Genomic DNA, 8014 nt, shown 5'->3' on the forward strand with positions numbered 1-8014 from the left:
TGATAATGATGGTTGTGACGGTTGTTTTTGTTTGATAAAGATGACTTATAAGATGGTTTCTATACTGATTAGAGCTCTCAAGAACAATGTTGTGCTTTGCCTCTGTGCAGTGCCTGTCAGCACCTGTGTGTCTAATCAGACTCAAAGCTGATCGTTTGCTCTTACTGACATTGCTCCCTTTTTTTTTAGATCCTTGCTTGTGTTGTACTTACTCTCTGATGTAAGTCGCTTTGGATAAAAGCGTCTGCTAAGTGAATTGTAGAATAGGATTGTAGAATTGCTGTGTATAGGTGGAATTTTATGAGGTCCAGAACATCATGTGAAATCAAGAATAAATTTAGGAGAGAGCAGTGAACAAAATAGATTTCTTTCCCCAGCATTTCTGGCAGCAGCTCTGTACAAAGCGTGCTCTCTCGTCTTAGAGATTGAATGTGGGCTGCTTGATTATTATTATGGCTGCAGGGTGAGTGTGGAATATCAGCAGGATGGGATGTTTGAATGCCTTGACCAGAACCTAATATATGCTCCAGTCCTTTTATTCACCCTGTTGCTATCAAAATTAAAAACCACACATATGGTTTGATTTCTCAGTCTGAAAAAACAGCCTGTAAAACACTTGAGATTGTTATCAGACAACAACAAAAAAGCCTGGGAGGTAATCAAATCATTGATTTTGCATTAAAGATGATTATTTTGATTTGAGTGAGCAGCATACAAACTAAACAGATCAATCAAACCAAATTGGCATCTTTTTCTTGGGAGCATTAGCAAATCAAGTAGAGTGCATCTAAAACATAAAAAAAATAATATCACAGAATGACTGAAAAAAACAAACACATAAATGCTCCAGCTGCTAAACTGCGGTGCTTACTATATTGACAAGTTGAATTTTATCTGTCATTTGGAATATTAAAAGCCACAAAGTAGCTCTATGTGAAGCCCATGGGTTAATTATGCTATGTGAGATATAATAAGTGACATGTGGAAGAAGATAATAATAAGAACATAATCCTAAGAACACACTTATTTTGTAGCAATACTTATTTATAGCATTTATTTATATTTATTGCATCCCATTAATCCAGCCATCCAGATTTACCTAATAATTCACTTTTTTTGGCTACATCTGTAAATTTTGCAATTACTGTACATAGCACAGAATTACTGTACATAGCACAGACTCTTGCACTCAATTACTGTACATAGCACAGACTCTTGCACTCAATTACTTGTACATAGCACAGACTCTTGCACTTTCTGCTTATTTGCACTTCTGGTGAGATGCCAAACCTCATTTCGTTACTCTATACTTGTATATGTGTAATGACAATAAAGTTGAATCTTATCTCAAGACACATGCAGCACAGTAAGTGCTTCAGATAGCTCTGGTTCACATTTCAAAAGAAATATTTGTTCAAGTAGGAAAGCACCCTGGGGATATGTTTGGTTATCTCCCTATTTGGGTTTTGAAAGATTCTCAATCACCCCCCACCAACCACACACAAAAATACACAACCACACACAACTTTGTGTAGAGCAACAGGCAAAAAAAGACACATTAGTTAAAAGAGTTAAAAGCATATTATGACCCACACGTCATTCTTAATGTGTCTGTTGTATGCAATATGCTAATTATGCAATGTATGCCAGTTAAATGTTAAATATTAGTTTAAGTGTAAACATCTCAGTGAGTGGACTGATATGTCTTAGCTAACAAAACCTCCAACAAAACTCCAACTCACTTTCATTCAAACAACTGTGCTGTACAACGCACATGTGCTAACTCATGACAAATCATCAAATTCTGTTTCATCCCTGTGTAAGCAGTCAAAAAATGAACTGCCTTTTACTGCTGTGGCACTTTGAAGCAAAGATAATAAGTGTGATGATAAAGTTTGAAGTTAAGCTGCTGTTGTGAAGCAGAATAAGTTGAGAGTCAATGCTTGATACGGTCAAGTCTTTGATGCACTCAAAGGAGGTAACACCTGACACAGTAAACAGTGAAACTATAGAGCTTGGACAAACTAGATCTACTGTGCTGTGTAAGCTCGTCTTTTCTAAATAAGCCTATAAAAAGAAACTCTCATGAGAGCCAATGATCTCTGAAGAATGAAAGAAAGACGAGAATAGAGTAGAAGACCAGCTAGAGACTAGAACGAAAACAGTTGATGAAGCACTTTCTTACCTTAATGATGAGAGGTGATGCCAGAGATGGCTGGGGATCATTGAGTCAAGTCCAGAGTGGAGCTGTTTAAACCTTCACCTATGTGGCAACAGCATTACAACAGTTCAAAAAGCAGACTTGTGCGTATAGACACTGGGATACTCTACGCACTCAGACACTCTCTTGCAGAGACTGTGTGCGAGGGGATCCACTCGCAGTCAGAAGCAGCCCCAACAGCTGTGCTCAGGGAGATCCAAGAAGCAACAGAGGCAGAAGTGCTCCTTGTCTCGGTTCTCTCCTTCTCTCTCTCTCTCTCTCTCTCTCTGTCAGCCCCTGCAGCTTCCACTCTCTCTCTCTCCCCCTATCCCCTCTCTCCTCTCTGCTCTGCTCTCCCTTGCTGCTGCTTAAATCTCAACACCGCTTCCCCCCTCTTCTCTCTCTTCTCTCTCTCGCTCTCTTTTGCTCACACGCACACACACACACACACACACACACACACACACAGCACACACATCGCTCTTTATTGTTTCTGATTTATTTTCAGTTCACACAGTGTGCTCTGTGTGTGGACTCCTGCATGCAGAATTGCTTTGAAATGGTTATAACTCCTCAAACAGTCTTTTTTATTCTACACACTTTTCTATACACTTCACTTTTTGCCTTTGTTATGCTTCACTGCCCTTTAAATTGCTTGTTTGACAGACAAGGCTCCTTTTTATCTCATTATTTGACCGCCACTGATTGAAAATAAGGCATGTGTGCTCTAGAAAGTATTATGCCTAGTGGCAAAAGGCTCAGTGGACCCTTTACATTGATTTCAAATGTTGGAATTATAGTTCCCAAGAGACATATAGAGGTGAGAGATAACAGTGAAGAGGGGGAGAAATAATGACACAATATCAAATGGATATCTGGATGTGGAGAGCTCTGCAGGGGTGGGTTTGAGACTAGGGCATGGGTATGCCTTTGAAGTGCAAATGGAAGCAAAATGTCATGGCTAATTTTTGCTCACGAGTCCAGCTGGTTTTTTTTTTCTCGCCACCAGCAAATGCACATACGTGTGTATCCTTGCTCTGTATGAAACCTTTTTATCCATTGCACTGGATGATCTGCTTGGAGCTTCATTCATAAAGACAACTGAAACAAAAATGTTTTTAATTCTCTGGCTGCACACAAAGGAGGTGGAAGCGTGTGCATCAAAGAATTCAATTCATATGTCTGTTGTGTAATGAAAGTAGTAGTGCTCATGCATCCATTCATGTGTGTGTTTGAATGTATGGTTTGAATGCAGAGATGTGGCTTCATTCAGCACAGAGTTGTGACTGGAAGAAATGAGAGAGAGAATGGGGGTGGGGGCAAAGCGGCAGCCAATAGGAATTCCTATCCTCCTGTTTGATGTCGTTCACACTTTGACTGCTCTAATATCAACACAATTCAATGTTGTGTCTTTTTAAATGATTTGAGCTCCTGCCTGATAATTCTTGGTATTTTCAGATTATGTTAGCGATCCTTTTCCATCTTCCCACGACATTTTTGTGTCCCTTCTCTCCATTTCACCATCTGTTTCTTTTTGTGCAGGCCACCTTGAAGCTTACCTGAATCAGCAGTTCATAGGGACAAACAGTGGCAGAAATACACCTGGTTAAAGTACAGAAAGACACCGAGCTCCTGGCTCAAGAACAAAGAAAAAGTTTCAAAAGAGAAAAAGAACAATAAGTCTTTCTTTCTTTTATTCCCCTTTCTCATGAACTGAGGCTTAACTGTGGTGAAGGTCAAGTTTAATGACACTTGAGATTATATCTTGGCAATGGATGTGGATGTATACGATGTGATGGGCACTCTGGCTTTTACTAAGATGCGATGTAGGTGTAATGTTGGCCCTCTTATTTGTTCAATGGGGATGTGTCCATCTTTTTTTTGGCTCAAATCCCAGGGTCTTAACAGTATCTGCTAAATCTGAGTCCTGATATATTCAGGTGTGGCCTGAAAAAATTGTATAAAACCCACAGGTCCTGCTTCAAACCTAGAAGACTGATGAATGAAAGTAGAAAAGATGCATGAAGAACTCTTTTAGCCCTGTCTGGTTGAGGCTGTGACTTTGCAAGTCAAAGATTGTTGTCTTGAATTTTGCCACTGCACAAAAAATGTCACTTTTCAACATTGTATCACTGTTAAAGAACCTTCAGGTCTTCTAAAACTAAATCATCAAGGCGACACATCCAGGTCATTTTCACTGACACAAAAAGAATTCTCAGAATGTAAAATGTTATTTGAATTTAAATGTGAATGTCATTGCGGTCATCTTAAAAAAGACAATATATCCAGTGAGTCACAGCGAAGAATGACATGCTGTACTCGAAACAAGTCATCTTAAATGTACTTCTAATAAAGATGAGATTAGCTTGCTTAAAATAAATCTCAGTCAAAAACCAAGTCAGTCAAAAACCACAAACAGGATGTGGAAGAATTGGTCAACAATTCAAATAATTCAAAGTTCGTTCCTCAGATATGAAAAAGTCTCCTACCTTTGTTGTGCAACTTGATTGCTTTTCTGTAGAAGTTAAACAAGGAAACATGAATTCCCAAAATGAGAAGTGATGAAGATGATAACAAACTGTTTTTGACTGAAGTCTGACTTTCTTAAAAAATAGTTTTTTTAAATTCTTATTATTCTAGTTCCAAGCATCACGTAACTGAGGACCAGTAACGGTTGTTTCACACTGATCAATGAAACAACACATATATGGCTGGGGGCCGGCTTCATTTTTATTTTGGCTTAACTGTTAACAGCTCAGAGCTTTCACCCTGCTGGGGTGAGCAGCGTGTGTCAAATGCATCCCACTTGCCGACAATCTATAGAATAGAAGCTTGACTTTTTCTTTTTTTTTACCATGAGACGCTTGTGATTCTTAACTAGTAAGTGTAAATTGAAGAGAGGGATCAGTTTTCTTGACAGTGAAAACAAAAGGCTGTCTTAGCTTACCTGCATGCCAGTCTGCCATGCCGCTGCACTGGATGTTTGTCAGATCTCACAAAGAGGTAAAACGGGTTTCGTTTAAGTTAATTTGTGGCGACTATCCAGTCTGGTAGCATTTTTCCCTGCAAGCCCAGCGTCTTCACAGGTTCTCCCTCAGCTGCAGCCCTTTCACTTGAGTCTTGTATGTTATTTATAGAGACACAGCACACGCTCATCAGTCAACTGGGCAACACAAACACAATTGAACACAACTTAATCCAGGGATGGCGCCAGTATTTTCTTTTCTTCTGGTGCTAAGGGAGAGCTTGAATAATATGTCGGGGTGCTTTGAATAGTCGATTTTCATGAATTCCTAGCTCCGATGTAGTGCTTGAGTTAAACCCATTCTTTATTTACAGTCTATTACGCTACAGTTCTGTCATCGGTCAAAGTCGGGGGCCTGTTAGCGGATTTTTTTTAGCACTTATGATCAGCAGATAGACGGGGCCGACAATTGTCAATTGTCTGACAGGACAATAAAGCTTAACCAAGAGAAACTTCTAAAATAAAATATGATATAATAGTTATACTTGTATTTCATTTTAAGCTGTGCGTTGGAAGATTTTTTTTCTGGCCCGTTTGCTTGCAAAGAATGGAAATATAGGAGGCCAATACTTACCCATGTTAATTTTGAGCTAGTTCATCAGTGCCTTAATACTGTACAGCAAGTTTCCTGCAGGTTAAACTCAAAATGTGGGTAAATAAGCACCAGTTAAGTGCATCTGCAATGTTTGTCATATAAACGTCTGAAACAGGTTCAGGTAAACACTAATAAGAGCACCACAAAAACAGGCTAAGATTAGAATCGACTTTTATTCAGCTGACATGACCCATTAAAATATATGTCTATTCAACCCAGTGCATCATGGGACTCCTATGTCATGTTGTATTGATGCAGTATTTTTTTAATCCTCAGTATGCAAACATTGCTTTGCCAAGTGGAAGCAATGTATGTCTATTCAACTAAAGTGAAGAACAAGTTGCACAAGGGGAGGCAATGAGGTGGAATATGATGTGAATATGCAAGTGTTGCAAAAAATTAATATTCATTAATTTCATGAACTGTTTTTGGTTTTCCTGACTTTGTGTTGTAAGATGGGTGAAGAAGAATCCAGCTTGGACAGACCCCCCCCCCCCCCCCCATCCTCTTCTCCCCCCTCCAGCCAGCTTTTGGTTCAGTGTGACCACTTAAAAGACACCATTGATGTGCAGGGGGCAATTTGAAGTGACTATTTTGCATCCTGCCTGTTAACGTGCTCAGGTTGAATGCACAAATGACAACACATGCAGACATACATGGACACAGATGGATTTTTAAAAAAGCGTGCTCATGCAGGGCCTGCTTAAATATAGCAAAGACAACACCATCATTGCTGTTCTGTAAAATGAAGCCTTTGTCCTTTCTGTCTGTGTTTAAAGCAGAGCATGGATACCTTTAATATAGATTTTCATGGATAGAAAATATCTGGAATGCCGGCGCTGCTGGTGAGGAAGACCGTGTCATTGGATCAAACATTATGTTTTCATTCTTCAAGCAGTAGCATAAATCATAAACAGGTGGAAAAGGAAACAAACCAATCAAAATGCCAAATGCTGCACCATGCAGCTCAGCAAACAATTGATTTTAAAATCATGGAAATGTGTTCCTTCTGAAATGTTGCAGTATTTTTTTTATTTTTTTTTTACACGTTACATTCTGCATTTTGCTACCTAAAGAATTCAAGCACCTTTACACAAGATTTTTTAGTCTATTTACTCCTCACTAGCATCCTTTTTAAAGTGATTTTTGTTTAGAAGAGAGACTTAGTCATCAAGTATCTTTCCGTCGGGCATCCTCCTCATCACCATGCATAATCATGATAATCTGCCCCCATATGCACATGTTTGAAGTGGAATTTACCGCTTTACTGACGAGATGTCAGCGAGCATCCGGTGACAAAGTGCACTTCCAGACTAGTTTGTATTCTGATGAATCACAAAAACAGCTATTGGTGCAGGAGAACTGTGACCCAGGTCAACTATGGTAAAAGGTATCTGTCTGTTCAGCCAAGAAATCATATGAAAGTAATAAATATCTAACGTCAAGATGTTACTTACTGTGTGGGAACAAACAATCAATGAAAAACAGCAGTACAGGAAGAGACATTGTCTGTGTCAGTGTCTACCACGTCTTTTCATCACAGGTTATCAAGCTTTTTTGCATCTGCAAAGCATAATTTGCCTGTAGTTTATCTACATTAAGTTAACATACTTTTAGTTCAATCACATAAGATCTTTTTGAGGCATTTTGGGACTCCATTTGAACAAACGGTTTTATAATAATGTTGATAAAATCTTATGAAGAATGGGCACTTATTTGCATGCCTCGTCTTGTGACTGTTTGAGATCTCTGTCTACAGGTTCCCTCTACGTGTGAAAAACAACCTGACTTTAAAGTGGGTTAAGATTTTAAAACTGACCTGAGCCCTGCCTTAATGTCATAAAGGTGTCACATGGTGCCACAGGAGTAGTTGATTAGAATATTTTGTGTGTGATTCCTTATTTACTTCCTGTAATCACTATACTATGAAATAAAATAAATACTATACCTTTCTGCTTGCACTGACGTTTTTCTTCCATTGCACTGTGCAGCACATGGTGGTAGCAGTTGTGCAGTTAGCTTAGAGACCGGCAAATTCCAGACAAGGCATCCAGTCTTCATTTTTTTTATTAATAGATATATGGAACAGCACTAGAATTAAGGTGAGTTTCTTGCAGGTAAGGAGGCAGAACCTTAGAGGTTTAACTTAAAGCATAAGGAACTCACCTTTATATCTAACTCGTCTTACCTGTTT

General features: G+C 39.0%; 1 protein-coding gene across 1 annotated transcript in view; it reads right to left on the minus strand.

The window, feature by feature from the left end:
* opn7b (opsin 7, group member b) overlaps positions 1-2508 on the minus strand; it is a 55006-nt gene extending 52498 nt beyond the window's left edge. Inside the window, exon 1 of the mRNA XM_065961697.1 lies at positions 2186-2508. The gene's annotated coding sequence lies outside the window, so the exon portion shown is untranslated. The remainder of the gene's footprint in view (positions 1-2185) is intronic.
* Positions 2509-8014: the final 5506 nt, after the last annotated feature.

This window comes from Labrus bergylta, chromosome 12 (genome assembly GCF_963930695.1).
Source record: "Labrus bergylta chromosome 12, fLabBer1.1, whole genome shotgun sequence".
NCBI classification, from domain to species: Eukaryota; Metazoa; Chordata; class Actinopteri; order Labriformes; family Labridae; genus Labrus; species Labrus bergylta.